This window comes from Leptodactylus fuscus, chromosome 10, assembly GCF_031893055.1.
Source record: "Leptodactylus fuscus isolate aLepFus1 chromosome 10, aLepFus1.hap2, whole genome shotgun sequence".
Lineage (NCBI taxonomy): Eukaryota > Metazoa > Chordata > Amphibia > Anura > Leptodactylidae > Leptodactylus > Leptodactylus fuscus.
In genome coordinates this window covers 32,772,434-32,791,770 of record NC_134274.1, presented here as the reverse complement: position 1 = coordinate 32,791,770, position 19,337 = coordinate 32,772,434, and the positions used below count along the sequence as shown (strand labels likewise).

At 40.7% G+C, this 19,337-nt stretch overlaps 1 protein-coding gene across 1 annotated transcript in view; it reads left to right on the top strand.

Annotated features, from left to right (window-relative positions):
• The first annotated feature begins 247 nt into the window (after positions 1-247).
• Positions 248-19,337, top strand: part of SLC16A12 (solute carrier family 16 member 12) — a 44,774-nt gene continuing 25,684 nt past the window's right edge. Inside the window, exon 1 of the mRNA XM_075257672.1 lies at positions 248-279. The gene's annotated coding sequence lies outside the window, so the exon portion shown is untranslated. The remainder of the gene's footprint in view (positions 280-19,337) is intronic.

The window sequence follows — 19,337 nt, the reverse complement described above, 5'->3', positions numbered from 1 at the left end:
AAGCTGAAAAAAACAAACCAAAAAATTTCTGTAACCTGATTCTAGTGATTTATGAGCGGGGACACCATTGCTTTGCATTGGCAGGAGTAGTTCAGGGGGTGGAGAGAAAGTACTTAGCATTAGAATACAGGCACCTACATGTAGCCCAGCATCAGATGAGAGACGTGGAGCTGACAAGTGGAGGATTGACAAACTTCCTTTGGATCTGTGCAGGCTTAGATAACATAAGGGATCTATAGAGCGGAGGCGGCTGCTGTCTACCCTGGAGCGCAGTCTATGGTAAGCAGATCTTAGTATAATCTACAAAAGTTATGGCAGGAATTCCTTTAATCTGTATAGCTTAGTATACAAGCCGGGCATCTAACATGTTTCCAGTGAGAAAATGTATTGAATGAACTTAGTATTTCTAGGGGGGTTTTTTTTTATGGCTTTTGACCTTTCATTATAAATCGTTAACATTTTATATAGTTTACTACGACTATATTCACATGCAGCATGATTTATGTGACTGTTCCATTCATCTGAACTATCCCATGTGCTTTGCAGCAGAAACGCCATTCATATGTAAAGTTTATGCTTCAGTAGTACAAATGTTTCAGTGTGAATATACCCCATGCGTTGCAATCTAAAGATATTTTTTATTAGAATGGTTTGCTTATTGCTTTTTGGTTAGAAAATGATTCTTGTTAGTTTAACTTACTATTATGGTGTCTATAATACATCACTATCAGACACATATCATTATGATACAAGGATGATGTCTTATATTGGGGGTCATTTAGTGCAGTAAACGTCTCAAGGTGTTATGTATAGACCAAGCAATGACTATCTGATTGTATTGGGACAATCTTACACTTAGGACACATTGAAAGGTATCTATGATCATATAATCTGCCCCATAGAAGTCATGATATTATATGATCTTCCCAGTTCCTTCCCTCTCCGGCTTGTTTACTCCTCCATGTGTTAGTTTAGATGATCTCGCCATCATCTGGAAAGACGTTTGCAATGCTGATCTTTATGTTCCAGCCGTAGAGGGCAGATCAGGTAATGTCCTCGGGTATGTGAGAGGAAATATCTGTCAAGCAGCGGGTTAATGTCTGCATTAGGCGACATGTGGACCTCAATGTATATTGGAAAGTCTATTGGCATATGTCAAATATTTCCATACGTTTCTCTCTCATATATCATAAAAATATCCTTATATTAACTCTTTGGTCGTTCTATATTGTCTGATCTTTATTGAAGAGCGTAGTCAGCTGTACAGATGTAGCAGAGATAACCCAACTTTCTGCAGCAAGATAAATATATTATAATAAAAGGCATTAAAAGTAATTTTTTTGAATTTTTCATTGGCTTTTTTTGGCTTCCGAGTGGCAATTTAATGCGTTGCAGAAAGTCATGATAACTCTGCTGTATCTCTGATGTATTATAAATGACATATGTTTGGGCAAAAGTTTTCGCACTAAACCGAATGCCTGACTGCAATGTGAATTTAGTCCAAGTACAAGTTTCTATTGTGTTCTATGCGTTATAGTATTAGCTAATGAATATTACAATATTATCTAACTGAATATGAACTTTTAGATTTGACCTATATTTGTCCACATGTATGATACATAGATACAAATATTATTGAAACTGTTATACAGTGTGATATAGTTAGAATAAAGTGGCTCACGTTATCTGCCTGATACGGATCCGAGGCCAGCGCAGGCGATTCATGTCTGGTACATGTTCCTTCTGTAGCTATATGGAATAACCGGTGTGAACGTGCACTAGGTGGCAGCACGGCTGGGAAAAATACAGCGGAAACATTTGGTGGCCATGCCTGTCCTGTAATGGAATGTGCTCTGAAGCGACAACAACGCCCGGGCCTGTTTAGTCACCAAGGCCTTGTCTGTGATGTTCACTGTATACAGTTTATAGAAAGGTGAACACAGTTTACACTATATACACTACACTATAGTGAGTGGATGCAGGCGCTTGCATGTTTAATGCACACATATACGGTACTTCTAGGTTAACAGATGGTCATAGGGAGGGAAATAAAGATAACGTAACACATGGTACAGCAGCAACTCAGTCCTATCCAAGTTAATGGGGCTGAGCTGCAGTACCATGTACAGTTAGTACTATGTATGTGACATACTTTTCTGCTGTGGAATTATTTCTGCAATGTGAGAATGGGATTATCCAGAGTCTCATACTCAAGATTTTGTGTTTTCGCAGCATGGAGCTTCAGCCTTAGACTAAGGCCTCTCAAATCAGCGTTGGTAATCCATTCAGGGAAGTCAGCATGGGGACCCCCCTGAATGGAATACCAAACACACTGGCAAGCGGTGTGCAGTGAAACACACGGACCCCAAAGACTGTAATGGGGCTCTGAGCTCTCTGCGCGGTTTCTGCACGGACCATGCAGACAGAAAAGTAGATTGTGATGTACTGTCCTCTCCGCATGATTCGCGCAAGCAGCACACGGACCCCATTATAGTCTATGGGGTCCATGTGCTTTCACTGCACACCACTAACCAGTGCGTTCGGTAGTCCGTTCAGGGGGGCCCTATATAGACTCCTCAAACGGATTACCAAACGCAGATGTGAACTAAGGGTAAGGCCCCACATTGCAAAAAATATTTATAGACAGGATGGCTTCAGAGGCAAAATTAAGCCGAAAAACTGGGGCTATGTTCCTCAGGTGTTTGCTGCTAGGACCTGTGAACAAGCCCCTAGGCCCGGGCCAGCGTATTAAAGCACTGAGTACTGAATCTTTGCCCCAGGTAAAACGAAGCCTAGCTAGCTACAGCAGTGGGCCGCTCCACCAGACAATCCTAATCCTCCAGTAAGGAACACGTTTTTCCTGTTTAGTTTATTAATGATCAGGCAAATTACTGAATTTTAGTGTGAAAAGCCGCCAAGTGTTTCCATGGAAGCGTGGTGTGCCCTAACACCTAGTTATGTGTTCCCTGGAAAGCAACATGGAGCTGTCGGCAAATGGATTAGTCAGAGGAGATCTCCGGGAGGGAAATTCGTTTTCTGAGACTCCCCCTCACGCTAAAAGTTTAGAGGGTTTAGAATTACTTTCTTATTCTTTTTGCTTATAGTATATTACAAATATCTGAATAGAATAGGATGCTTATGTGTCAGCCATATATGGGATACCATATATGAGATATGTGTCAGCCATATATCAGATACCATATATGAGATATGTGTCAGCCATATATGGGATACCATATATGAGATATGTGTCAGCCATATATGAGGTACCATATATGAGATATGTCTCATCCATATATGAGGTACCATATATGAGATATGTCTCATCCATATATGAGATGCCATATATGAGGTACCATATATGAGATATGTGTCAGCCATATATGAGGTGCCATATATGAGATATGTGTCAGCCATATATGAGGTGCCATATATGAGATATGTGTCAGCCATATATGAGATGCCATATATGAGATATGTGTCAGCCATATATGAGGTGCCATATATGAGATATGTGTCAGCCATATATCAGATACCATATATGAGATATGTGTCAGCCATATATGGGATACCATATATGAGATATGTGTCAGCCATATATCAGATACCATATATGAGATATGTGTCAGCCATATATGGGATACCATATATGAGATATGTGTCAGCCATATATGAGATGCCATATATGAGATATGTGTCAGCCATATATGAGGTACCATATATGAGATATGTGTCAGCCATATATGAGGTGCCATATATGAGATATGTGTCAGCCATATATGAGGTGCCATATATGAGATATGTGTCAGCCATATATGAGGTGCCATATATGAGATATGTGTCAGCCATATATGAGATGCCATATATGAGATATGTGTCAGCCATATATGAGGTGCCATATATGAGATATGTGTCAGCCATATATCAGATACCATATATGAGATATGTGTCAGCCATATATGAGATACCATATATGAGATATGTGTCAGCCATATATGGGATACCATATATGAGATATGTGTCAGCCATATATGAGGTGCCATATATGAGATATGTGTCAGCCATATATGAGATGCCATATATGAGATATGTGTCAGCCATATATGAGATACCATATATGAGATATGTGTCAGCCATATATGAGATACCATATATGAGATATGTGTCAGCCATATATGAGGTACCATATATGAGATATGTCTCATCCATATATGAGATGCCATATATGAGATATGTGTCAGCCATATATGAGGTACCATATATGAGATATGTGTCAGCCATATATGAGATACCATACCATAAGCGCATGCTTGTTTCAATGGGAAGAGACATCTCTAGCAGAGACTTATCTCAGGTGGAACAGAGTCAAGAAGTTTTCATACTTGGTCAACGTCTTGCACTTGTACATTTGGCACCATATTCAGCATATATGCCATGAAATTTGTATCAGTGCACCCATAGACTATCATTAACCTAAGCGTGTCCTTTTGGCATACTCTTGACTCGCATGTCTTTGTTCCCCTGTATTGAAGCCGGTGATGGCCTGCTGACTTGTGAAAGGGGATCCCTGTGGTGAGACAATCCCTTTATGGAGAGAAGCATATGGGGGCACAGAGAGAAGTCTGTAATCCTTAGATCTCCTTGTGCTGCCCTATAGGCCTGTGCACACATCTGTACCTGATGTAGATGGGTTATTTAGACTTGTACTCCAGAAGTCTTATCTCTGCAAGACATTTATCAGTTCCTTTTATCTGTATATTGTATGGACTTTACCATTAGCAGCCTTTGCATGCTTTGTACAGTTCATACAGTACTTTACCCCTTCAAAGGGAAAACATGACTTGGACAGACTCATTCATTCTTACTTTGAACATGGGCTATGACCACATGTAAAGTCATTTTACATTTACACATAAGATGCACCCTATATACATAATACACCCATTGTGCCCAGATGTGGTTACCAGGACCACAACTACAAAGAAAACTTAGTATTTTTTGCTGTTATGACTAATCTAGCTACTACTTATATTTCCCATGAAATACCAATTCTTGAGGAGTAGTTTGAACAACCCTTTCCTTTGGAAGGGTCCCATTATTGGGCAGCTTTAATGGCATCTGTGGCTGGAATCCACCCCGAATGGCTAGCTATAGCCCCTGGTCTGGAGCTTGGTAGGGGCTCAATGGGTGCCAGCAATTTTTAGAGCAGATCTGTTTAGTTTCAGTAAATTCACAAACATAAGGTTTTCAACAGTATGTAAGTTTTTTTTAGTATACAGCTGAGTTGGGAAAATTTTGGAATAAATTTGCCCATTAAAGTCTGTGTTGGTGTATGACACTTTAGTCTGAGTCCCTCTTTAGTAATGTGATATCTATCAAGAATCATTTTACATGATGTTGACTAATAATTTTAATGTTACTAACAGGGGAGTAACTATCGGGGTAGCAGCGGTAGCGGATGCTACAGGACCCAGAATACTGCGGAACTTGGTGGCAGCCGCTAACACAGATTTTTTTTTTTTTTAATAGGCCCTTACGTGCTGGAGTAACTCCAGAAGGTTACGGGCCTTATTTACTTACCGATCCTGGCTTCTGCTCACAGCAGCCGGCGCTTCCCCTTCTGAGGAGGAATCTGTGAGCAGGAGCCGGGATCGGTAAGTAAGGCCGCAGGCCTGCGATCCCCACAAATACCAGTATCATTATACCTGGGGGTCTTCTCAGACCCCTGAGAATAATGATCGGAGGGCCAGGAGAGGTGAGGGAACATAAAAAACAGTGTTACTTACCACTCCTGGACTACTATGGGGCATAATACTGTGTGCAGGGGCCACTATGGGGTACAATACTGTGTACAGGGGCCACTATGGAGCATAATACTGAGTGCAAGGGCCACTATGGGGCATAATACTGTGTGCAGGGGCCACTATGGGGGATAATAGTGTGTGCAGGGGCCACTATGGAGCTTAATACTGTTTATAGGGGCCACTATGGGACATAATACTGTGTGCAAGGGCCACTATGGGGCATAATACTGTGTGCAGGGGCCACTATGGGGCATAATACTGTTTGCAGGGGCCACTATGGGGGATAATACTGTGTGCAGGGGCCACTATGGGGTATAATACTGTGTGCAAGGGCCACTATGGGGCATAATACTGTGTGCAGGGGCCACTATGGGGCATAATACTGTGTGCAGGGGCCACTATGGGGCATAATACTGTGTGCAGGGGCCACTATGACACATAATACTGTGTACAGGGGCCACTATGGAGCATAATACTGTTTGCATGGGCCACTATGGGGCATAATACTGTGTGAAGGAATGCAGGGGGGGAGGGGAAATATTCAATATTTCTATAAAACCAACATATTCATTGGTTCCATAAACACAGATTCAGATAGATTCTCATAGAGTAAGTAGTACATTATGCTGACGTGGTGTATGGGGAATAGTGCTCAGTGGAGGGTCTATATGGGTGATATAAGGACAGACGTCCATATATAACATATCATAGGCCTGGCTAAAGATGTGTTTTTACAGTACTCTCAAAATAGATCACTTTTTCCATCAACACATATTTCCTGAAAGGCTCTGCACTGCTGGGAACATTTAGCCAATATCATATCAGTAGATACACATTATTCAACACCTCAGATGACAAAATAGGAAGGAGGGGTAGGGGGAAGGAACTTTTTTTTTTTTTTAACAGGAAAGAGAACCTTCACAATAAGGGCATACATGTTCCCCGAATAAACCAGTGTTTGATTTACAGAGTGTTGCAAAATTCAGAGCGTAACGATGAAGTAATCATTAATTTTATAAGCATGTGATCCTTTACCGATAACCCTAAATCTAGAAAATATGTCGTAAATAAATATGCAATAAGGAAAATCAGAGGTAAAATTACGTATTTTTTTTTAATTGTGAAAAGGATTTTCCAGTCTAAGCAATTCCTTATTCTCCAAGGGATAGAGTAAAATAACATGATCAAAGGGATCTGTGAGGAAACTTAGCAGCAGTGTTCATTTTCCTTGCAGCACCCCCAGAGGGGAAATGAAGTATTACATTCTGTCCATTTAAGTAAATGTAATGCACAAAGTGCTGGGTCCTCCAAAGTGAGAAAAACAAGAGACTCTTTTTGTAGCCCCAATGTTCTAATATGCCTAATATATATACAGTGGGATACCAGGACTGAATCTACACCTCATCCTGAAAAACAATGATAAAATACACATCCTACCAGATATCAATAAGGGTTAATGAATATTATTATTGGCTTCCATTTATCGCTATAAAGCCTGAGAACTGGACATCAGAGGGATATTCTACGTCAGACAGGTCATCTCAGGTAGCATGTGATCTTGTGACAGAGGTCACCTCTCTTGGCTGGGTATGTGTCCTACTGCTGCATTATATCGCACCAGGGTTTCGTTCATTGTGTGAATACGGTGATGACGGGCTGAGCTTTGTTGAGGAGGTTGGGAATTGGGATGAATGTTTTAGGAGGACTTATAGTTCCACCTGCCAGTATGGGATTTCAAATCGGCGTCGTACAGGTGGTGAACTCAGGACTACTCAAATATTTGTGGAAGTATATCATGATACTAGTCCGCAGCAGATGGTGCTGGTTTACTGACAACTTAAAGCTGGTGATACACTGATATAAACATATCCACACAATGCACCAGCAAGGAATTGTGGCTGATATCAGCTGTAGAGGATTTGGAATTATGAATGTAGCAGCACTTTTTTCTCCACATTTTTTTGTGCAGAAACCAAACGGACCCCATTATAGTCTACAGAGTCTGCGGGTTTCCTAAGGTAACCACTTTTTATGCAGATTAGGTTTCCATTTGAGGGTTCACAAGCGGACTCCTGGAACGGAAACCCATGCGCAGATGTGAACCAAGCCTTAACGATAATATATATACTCGAGTATAAGCCGACCCGAATATAAGCCGAGGCCCCTAATTTTACCACAAAAACTGGGAAAATTTATTGACTCGAGTATAAGCCGAGGGGGGGAAATGCAGCAGCTACTGGAAAATTTCCAAAAATGAAATTGGTCAGAGTTTTTGGTGCAGTAGATGCTGGGTGCTGGGGAAGGGGAGGGGGTGATTTGATTGTCTGTCTGCCCCTTCCCTGAGCTTGAGGACTGTTTTTTCTTCCCCCACTTGAAATTCAGCCTGGCTGAATATAGGGTATTTAAGATTGAGTGATTTAGAACTTTTATTTACTTTATTTTTTTATTATATATTTTTTAAAGCTTTTTTTTCACTATTTTATGGGAGATTCTATACATTACTATTGCGACTGGTCATAGACACCCCTTCCCAAAAAAAAAATGTTTTGTTTTTTTTTGTTTGACTCGAGTATAAGCCAAGGGGGGCTTTTTCAGCACAAAATCTGTGCTGAAAAATTTGGCTTATACTCGAGTATATACGGTAACTCAAGACAATGCCTATTTACTTACAGGGTAAAGGAGCCATTTGGATCATAAATACATGACTCATTATACATACAGTACTAGACGGATCGAGAGGCACAGGTTTACACATGTAAGAGACACAGCCCAAATATTATGGCCTAGAGTGAATAGTAGAAGAGCAAATCCTTTCTACATAGTTACCCTAATATCATGTAATAAGATGGTAAAATGAAATACTACGCGAATATGCTGATAAACAACCCTTTGTACAGAAATCGCTCCATATGAATGGAATACACCACTATGAAGAATTTCATATTCCATATCATTTCCCGTAAGGCACTCTTCTTTCCAGTGGTAATATCCCTCATCAAATATTGATCTAAAATGGAATTGCACATACATATGGTTACGTTTCCGCTCATCTTTGGTGCCTAATTGCTGTAAATGTGGAGTATTTCTAAGGATTTACCATGGAATAAATGCTCAGAGGTTAAACTACGACTGATCTCCGCGAGACCCTAAAAGCAGACATGTGATGTCTGTCTCCATGCGGTGTCTTCTCGCATGACTCAGCTTCATGTTGACTCGCATGTTCTTTATTTAGAAGTTAATGAATTATGCTAGGAGATGTGGTCAATTACTGTAATGTGTTGCAGCTTTTTGTGAGGGTAGACTTCAATTTGGAAACAATCCAGACTGTTCACCCTATCTGCCTGAGGCGACTTTGGAAATTGTTGTCACTCTTTAAGTACTGCACCTTACAGGAAACGTAAAGACATCAGTCCGCAATGTTTAAAGGGAATGAGTCAAATACTATAAAACATATTTTTAAGATTTTTTGATTGTATATGAATTTTTTATGTCACTATATTGAAAAAAATTACTATATCCTGCAATTTTAACTTTGACCACTAAAACTAATAATAGACAGACAATTACCAATTCTTTAGGTGTTTACTTTGCAATAGTCACCTCATTAACAACACAAACAGGATTACAATAGTAGATAATTCCTGTATAAATAACACTACTGACCCATCATAACATCCACTACTGACAATGAATTATGTCAAAGCTTATCTTCCCGCAGAGAACATGTCTAGGAAACTCTTCCATAGACCTCAATGAGTCAGCTCTAGACTATTGTGTCTATGGTCATGATGATATTGTAAGGAATATCACTAATGTTGGTAACAGAGCGGAGAAGAAGCTCAGATAAGATGGCCGCCCCCATAATCATAGGGCATCCCATCCTTGAGACCATGAGCAGTCTCATGATAAGCAAGTATTGCCCCTATCTTGTGAATAGGGGGTAAGTGTAAATGCCCATTGCATAATAGGGCACCATCATACCTTTAGATGGTCCAACAGAGGAACCATTGTTTGAAAAAGATAGAGCCCTTGCAGACTTTGATCCCCCATTGCAACATTTTCCAGGGAAATGGTGGATCTGTTGGACTATCTGGAGGTATGATGGTACTCAGCATAGTGTCCTCTATAATGCACTACGACTGGTTTGATATTGACTTTCCCTGTGACAGACTCCCTATAAGTGTGCCTGCCAATATACTGTCAGTTTCTGTGCCTAGATGAAGCCCGGTACAGGACCAGAACCTGGTGGGAGAATAAGGATCTAATCTGAATGGTGACCCCACAACAGCTGCCTTGTCTCCCACTATGGCGTGCTTGCTTATTGAGCGTTCCTTCTCCTTACTCAGTTACCCTTCTATAGCTGCCTTCAACAAGTGGACAACTAGGTAAAATTAACCCCTTAATTATTGGATTCCTGGGATTACACAATTCGCTTTGTGTGCGCAGATTGTTACATCAGGGTGAAGTAGGTCACCAGCACTGGTCTGCACTTACAGTATCTCCTGGGATCACGCTCATGTTGGACTCTGAGCAAAGGAACGCTATGGATGCCGAGCACAGTATTTACCTTGGAAGGAGTTGAGCCAGACCTCAGGCAGTACAAAAGCAAAGCACATGTGGTTTGTTCCCACAAACAGCGAGAAATTAATCTCACTTTCCTGTCAGCAGGACAGACTGATGTCAGAGCAGGTCTGCTTCGGACTTTCTCCACGTGTTCCCTCCACAAAAAATGTCAAACTAGGTAGAAAAAATTGTTATAGTCGATTTGTCGGCTACACGTCACCATATACTTTGGTGTATAATGCAAGGTTTACATGGCGGTGGCAAAACTGATATACCTGAGACACTTTATGGAAAAAAAACAGGACTTTCTTTACCCTCGAAATACTAGGAATATCAACTAGCAGGGCTAGACATCTACAAGTTCTTAAGAGCGTTCTCATTCACTAAAGGCAAGCAAAAAACTTGAATATGGCGAACTGCAACTCCTTGTGGAGACACCAAGTGGTGTGGGGTATCTAATGGTGCTTCCTGGGAAAAGGACACAATACTCCCGGATGCCTGGTGAGACTCCTGGTGTATGTGAGCCATTGGTTGGGTGCGGCTTCTCTGGCCAGCACTCATCAGTCTCTATCTCCCAGTTTCGGGGGTCTGACAGCTCGGGGCACATTCCGACAATCACCGTTCACCTTCCACTTTGTAATCACATAGGCCACTGTCGATTTTGGGTAATTCAGTTCCCTTGCTATGTCCATTATAGAGGACCTTTCACCTCCTGGGTCACATGTGGTGTAATACACCACTAGAAAGCCGACAGCCGACTATTGGCTTTCATGTTCTGTGCCCCCGGTGAAGAGCTATCGGTGCCGGTACCGTAGCTCTTCACTGTCAGAAGGGCGTTTCTGACAGTCAGTTGGGCATTTCTGATAGTCAGGAACGCCCTTCCTCACAGTAGCATATATTGCACTGTACTGTGAGAGGGGGCGTTGCTTACCGTCCAGCGATGATGCTGAGCAGTACTATCAGGAGTACAATCAGGAGGGGAGGAGGCGTTCCTCACCGCTCTCACAGTACAGTGCAATAGACGCTACTGTGAAGAAGGGTGTTCATGACTCACTGTCAGAAACGCCCTTCTGACAGTGAAGAGCTACGGTACTGGCACTGATAGCTCTTCACTGGAGGCATAGAACGGGAAAGCTGATAGTGCACTGAATTCAGCACATTGTCAGCTTTCTAGTGGTATATAAAACCGAATGTGCCCCAGGAGGCGAAAGGTCCTCTTTAAGGATCGACCAATTACCCCTTTCTTGAAATCGGACAACTCTGCTCTTCATGGCATCTTGCATGCGACTAATGCCAATGCATCCGCAGATATCTTTTTGCATGAGTGTCCAAATACTTATTGGTACACAGTGTATATGTAATGGCTTCTATAGGTAGTAAGTCCATGTCTAACCCAATAAAGAGCCTTGAAACATGACCTGGCCCATAGGTATGAACACATTCAGGTCCCTTTCCTTATGGATCCTAAATACACTTTCATGTATAAATCCCTATAAAAAGTAGCTAAGTATATTTTAACGAATGACGTATGCTAATATACTGCATTCACTATATTTATCTGCTATCATCTAATGAAGCCAGAAAAACAGATCAGATGACAAATAACTTTTATTTTTCACTAAGTGTAATGACCCTAAATTCTCAGAGTTACATCCAGTAACCCTTCTGTGTATAATGCGGATTATAGACTATGACTAATACCATTACTCAGCAAGTCCAAACCTATTGAGCGTGTCCCACCCTAGCTGCCAGCTACATAACTGCTGGGCCAGCATCACAAGGCAACCATGGGAAGCTGATAACACTTAGTGGCCCGGTAGCCATTTGCTAAGACCGCATTGTGGAGGTCTCTACAATAAGATAAAGACCATTTATCAATCTGCTCTTTTTGTGCTTTGAAGGAGTTATAGGATACAAAGGGCAGATCTAATAGTGACTGACATCCTATCCACTAGGACTGTGCATAGAGAGATAGCTGTCAGTCATTGTTGGGACCACCCACTGGACTCAATGGGGCAAACTTGTTAAAACATTGTATATGATATGAGGAGGCATGTTCACAAACTGCAGACTATACATGCTGCAGCCTCACATTTTACTGTCACAATCCAAACTGGGGTGCAATACAGTGTTGGGGCACCCACCGATCAGCAAGTTACCCCCTACAATTTGGATAGGAGTTAACTTACAGTAACTGGAATACCTCTTTAAGGCTATGTGGAAGGGGGTGTCTTCCATTATCTTACAAATGCAACTGTGGCCTGTAATATAGGTTGTAACTCACTGTCAGTACAACAAAGTCCATCGATCATAATGGAGTCTCTTGGGTTCCCCTCACGGGTTGGCTCACAAAATGCAACAAAATCTGCAACAAAAAAGCTGTTTTTTTCCTTAACGTGAGGCCTTATACACTGCCAACCTGGTAGACAATATTTTGGAACAGGAGTGTCCTGTTCTGCTCATTGTCCACATTCTTGCATTTAATGCAAGAAGATCATGGGGTACAACAAATCTTTGATCCTCATAAATTGGGGCAATGCACTAATGACAACGTAGCAGCTTTGGCTGCTTAGAAGATGTGATCACTCAACAATGAAGTATTTGGGTGATCTTTTGCCCAGTTAAGGTGCTATAATAACTGATATTTTTATTCTAGAGCTAGTCCATATGCTGGTTTTTTTTACACCAATAAAAATGTCTAAGACTAAGAACTCACATAATGAAACACAACTAAAAATGTAGTGGGAAGAATAGGAGTGATTTGCAGCATTTTTCATTGAGTTTTTGCAGCATTTTCCTCTACCTTCAAAGGTTTGCAATTCTGAAGCTAAAATTAACTTGCTGCTTTTGTGAAATACAGTTTCTCTGCAGCTTCGCCTCCCTCCTCCCCAATGTGTAACTGAAATTAATCAAAATCACTTTCCTAGTACTGTAAATGCAGTGGTTTTTTTCCAATGCGTTTCCACACCATCGAGTCTTAACCTAACACTGATGAAAAATGAAAAATGCAAAATGCGTGGTTTCAAAAAACGCGATAACGCCAGTACAAAAAACCCCAGGCAATTGTCAGGAATAACTGTCCCTAGGATCATCGCCTAATATTTGATAGAACACATTATACTGTCTGTAGTGAGCATGCAAATTCCCAAAAACATTTGTTATCTGTCTGTACTTGGTTCTTAGTATACCAAGATTTTATACTCTACAGCAGAACCAGCCGACCTTGTGCTGATACAGATGAGAGTTAAAATTTAAACAAATTTTCAGAAAATGCCTGCTGTGCATTGGACCTATGGAAATTTACAGGAACAGCTGATGTGGCACATTTTTGCATTATGAGAAAAATAAAGCATGTCGTCAGTTGAACCGATAAAAAATTAAACAAAATAAAAAATTATATATATTGCCGTTATATATATATATATATATATATATATATATATATATATATATATACACACACACACACATATATATATATATGTATATATATATATATATATCAGGGAAATATAAATGTTCATGTAATGTTAAAGAGGTCCAAATCTTTGCACCATTTAATAGGCACCGCTCTGCTGATTCTGACACAGTTGGAATTTTCCCTCTAGCCCCACCATTCCTGAGCAATCAATGCAGTTAATTTTGGTGCCTGCTATATTATTTAGGTTCTAGAGATGGACATTTATGTCATTCCCCTTTAAATCCATCCAAGAACAGCATCTGTATAGAATTTGTATGTTCTCCTTTTTGTATATTCTGATTCTTTTCCCATGATGTATTTAGATACAATCTCTGTACAGTGCATGGAATATATTATTGCTATATAAGCAACAGGATAATAATGTTTACGTGCTGGATTGCATATTGTCTAGATGGATCTAGCTTTGTGGAATGGCCTTATTCTCATTATTGACATCTTTCATATCCATACGCTTTATAATTTCCAGATGTATCAGCAAAGGTTACGTGAAAACGACTTTCCAGGAATTAGTGTTTGCAGTCCATTAGTAGGAATCCAACCCTTCTTAGATGCCAGTGGGACCATACTAAGCTGGGTCTGTGAGGAAATTGCTTCCTAAATACAGTTTCGTAGTCAACAAACTGCTGACGGCCATAATGTCCATGATGAGTATGTGTTTGCAGACTAAGGCCGGTTACTGATGACCATGGCCGTGGTCAGTGTGCTCTCTGTATATTTCATGGATAGCACACTGAGTCATTCATTTCAATGGGCCCATAGACATGACGGTGAATTTCACAGTCCCGTGTGCCGGCTGACACTCGGGCCACAAAATATAGCACAAGCCCTATTCCTGTCCTATTTTGCGGCCCTTGCATCCATGTATCCTATTCATTCAATGATAGGAGCCATGTAAGCATGGCCCATGCACAGGCGGCGCATGGGAGACATCTATCTATGTCTTATCTGTAAGTATTTCTCATTACACACTTGAGTGGCATTTGGTTATAGATCTTTCCTGGATCCTCTAATGCATTGTACATTAGTGTGGAACTGACTTGATGTGACCATTGGTGGAATGCTGGACCTTTGTGAGCCCATTACCCTGGCTGATGAAATATTTCATGTATAAAGGTTCTGTCTTTCTGCTGACTGTACAGCAAATAGCTTGTTGTCCTTGGAACACGTGCCTCTATGTACAGTATATAGATGATTTGTATATCCATAGGAACTATAATCTCTACATTGCGTCATTGGTTTGTGACCCCAACAGTATGTTTTTGCTCTTATTAAAGACCTTTACTATTACATCTCATAGACTCCCTTAAAACATAGACGTTCCTTCAGACAGTTTATATGAAAGCTTCATAGACATACCTCACTTGGTTGAGCATGAGGACAGTGGAGTGAGCGGCTGCTGGGCACCTCTGGAGGCAGCTTTGTTACCTTAAGAATTAAAGGGATCAGGTGTTGAAATTCATTATGCCCTGTCCATCATCTTCTATCAGAGGAACGTCAACTGGTCAGTGGGTTCATTCAACTTTGCTATAATCTATATGAAAAGGGATGAAGACCAACCTATCCATTGAACAACCATAAAGAGGACCTTTCACCACCTCCACCATCTCCAGTTCTTGACATCTCTATCATACCCCTTGCCTGCTCTGGTCTGACACCACCCTACTGACTGTACAGAGACTATGTAAGGTATGAAGCATCATATGGGGGCTAGAGAAAAAATTCCAACGCTGCTGAAATCAGTTGCAATGTATATAAATGATGGAAAGAGCTGGACTTGGTGAATGTGGTGTAAGGTCCTCTTTAGGTGGGGACCTCAATGGCCTTAACCAGGACAGGTTAGCATTCCTTGTGTGGTGAGTAATATTTGACTAATATGTTATAATAATTTGCTGGGTCACAAAACACTGGGGGCGCGATGGGGACTGACTCACATAGAGACAAGGATGGTGCCCGTCACCTTGTACAAACTCCGGAAACTTGTAGTTGATAGGACATCCCTACTGTGTCCTTTATTCTACAACTCAGCTCAATAAAGTTCCCAGTATCATCTGGAAGCTGGATCCCTTCTGACATGACTACAATGATCCCTCTATACATAGTGACATCGCATGTCTGAGGGTTTCCAACATTTCTGGTAGAACAGTACATAGATTGTCCCTGTTGATGGGGCCCCAGTGACGCCGTTGAACTTCACATAGGTTGTGTGTTTAGACAGCTTTCTGTATGGAGCTGTTATATGGTCATCACTGTATCAGCAAAGGTTACATGAAAATGACTTTCCAGGAATTAGTGTTTGCAGTCCATTAGTAGGAATCCAACCCTTCTTAGATGCCAGTGAGACCATATTAAGCTGGGGCTGTGAGGAAATTGCTTCCTGAATACAGTTTTGTAGTCGACATCACTGTATGATGATATTATTAGCTCCTTGCACAGCCAACATAGTGCAAAATTATTTCGGCAGTAGTGCCACATACTGTATGAGGGATAGTCAACAGGTAGGTCCCCATCCAAACTGAGTCCGGCCCTGATCTTGTGTAACACAATATGATATATGTAATGGGGCATATTGTTAATATCCTACATGTGGAAAAGTTGCAAACCTCATATTTTATACTACTTGTTATAGAAAATGCTAAAAGTGATGCCTGATGACTAGAGATGAGCGAGCACTGTTCAGATCAGACGATCCGAACAGCACGCTCCATAGAAAAGAATGGACGTAGCCGGCACGCGGGGGGGTTAAGCGGCCGGCCGCCGTCAAAGCGGAAGTACCAGGTGCATCCATTCATTTCTATGGAGCGTGCTGTTCGGATCGGCTGATCCGAACAGTACTCGCTCATCTCTACTGATGACGGATGTGCTATGGGTGGGGTCAGATTTATGATCATTTACAGGGGAAACAAATACTTGAAATCTATGGCCGCTCTGAACTGGTGTAGCTTCTAGCGTTGACCAGGAGCCCTTCCGGAGGAGTTGCCTAGTTTATGATGGGGCGTACATCAATAATCCACATTCTCCGGCGTGGACTACCAAGATTTAGTATCTGCCCCAATGTCTTATAACAAATGACGAATTCAACACCGCTCCATTTGTCCCCAACATCTATCGTGCATCAGACACCAATCCAAACGTAAAATGTCACTTGAAAATGTAGTTCAATTCTCATGTGTCTGCATATGTAAGTTCCTAGAGAGAACATGGCTAATGTGTTTGGTTTGCTTAGCAGGTTACAAGGTGGTAAGTCTAACCTTTTCGATAGTGCTGAGTACACAATGTGTTACTGAGCGCGGGTAAAAATAAACATTCCAGCAAAGACGTCTGTTGATTTAGCTAATAATTGGCGCTGGCCTTCAGCAATGTGTAATATGAAGGATCGCACTGATGTTCGTGAGCATGAAATAAGTCTGCTAGTGTATATCCAGTCCAACGTTCGGAAGTGCTGAGCGCACTTTGGTGAATGGTTATCTTTTCTTCCCAGTATTTTATACGCAATAAAGTATCCCCACTGGTCTGCCCAACCATCAATCCTGAACTCAGGGTGGCAATTATTAACCCAATCTGCCCAGAATTTCTCTATATATTCCCTATTGCTTATTCGTGATGACTGTACCAAGGTAATAAGGTAAGAATCATCACTTTGTAATGAAAATCTTGCGGCGTGTTTTTAGTGGTTGCACCTCGTGTCGTGTAGATTTGCTATGATTTATGATCATTTGAAGAGCTGTCTTAAGATGCCGTTCACTGTGTTTGCTGTTGGGAATATGGAATTTCCTGCAGTCCTCCAGGCTATTTTAGGAATGCCCCAGGCTCACAGTACTTTAATCAGTGTTTTGCAATGGCTATTGAAAGTATGTCCCAGGACGATTCGCCAACACATACCTACAGCCACTATATAGGCGTTGCTTTTTTGTGGTCTGTCGCAACCTGATGGGCCCATTATTTATCAGTGGGCTGAATTTTACAAAAACAGCCCCATTTGTAAGGATTCTTTTCTGTTTGACAGCAGCCATACCTTAGTCTATAATTTGCATCTTGCCTTCAAGAATAACCAGAACCCCAATAGAGCCCAGCCATTCCTAGTTACTCCACTGCTTATTGCATTGCCTTGCTGAAAGATTTCATCTGCCCCACGGAAGACAAACTGCATGTATGGACGGTGGCTCAGTGGTTAGCACGACATTAGCATGTAGTTTGTAGGATTGTTTGGGTTTAATCTGGTGTCTTCCCATTTCACAAAAAATATATTGATAGGTAAATTGGCTCCCTGTACAAACAACTGACCATTGGGGATATGTGCCTAGCTTCCCTATTCCACAATACTCCCTGCACTCTGAGTCTTCGTGAGAAAAGTACATTACAAATGTTTGTCATTGTCATGGATGTAGGTGATCTCCAGGAATGGATTCATATCCAAATTGGTTCAGAGTGCCATCAACATGGAAGACGGACCAGGGTCTTGCAGGGTGTTTGCCCCAGATGTTTATCACCTGACACACCAATGTCCATCCATTCAATGAAGCAGAGAATTTAGGCAACCCAATCATCAGTAGTCCAATTCTGAGACTGCTGTGCAAAGTGAAGCCCTTTTTTTCTGATATACCTATATATATATATATATATATATATATATATATATATATATATATATATATAGTATATAATCTAAATCAATATTTACAACATATAACACACACGTGTATATATGATATATATATATATATATATATATATATATATATATATATATATATATATGTATATCCGTAATGTAGTGAATCTTGTGTAGGTTCATTAAGGTGAGCCTGAACATGATGTCTTCTTGTTGCTATTATGACGGGCAGAAGTGGCCTAATAATAGTACGGTCTAATTATATTCTGCAGCTAATATCTGTATACAATGCTGTATGTACACATAACTGCCTGGGCTACTGTATGCATATAATGTTTCACAGCACACACACATATATATATATATATATATATATATATATATATATATATATATATATATATATATATATATATATATCTTGGCTATGTGTTTTTAATGGGAAACCAGGCAGAGATGGATACAGAAATATGGATATAACAGCAAATCTACGTGTTTTTCAGGTAATCATTTCTACTTTTTGCCTTTACCTGCATTTAACTACATGCAGTATACAGGGCAGATCATATTGTTGTGTCTGTATAGTATAGACTGATACTTGTGCCGTAACATCACAACCTGGGAAATTTTAATATTCAGATATTCTGTGTTTCATGATTTACAAGTGGCTCCTAACTCACACCAGTTTTTATGGCCACCCTTCATTGTGATTTGGGGACTGAATACATTTACATATGAATAAGCCCTTCACATGGACACTTTAATGCTGAGATCCCACATTGCAAAGCACAGCAAAAAACACTACAGAAAAAAATGCGCCAGAAACGCATCACATTTTTTCGCAGCATTTTTCATTGCAATTTTGCAGAATATTTCTCTG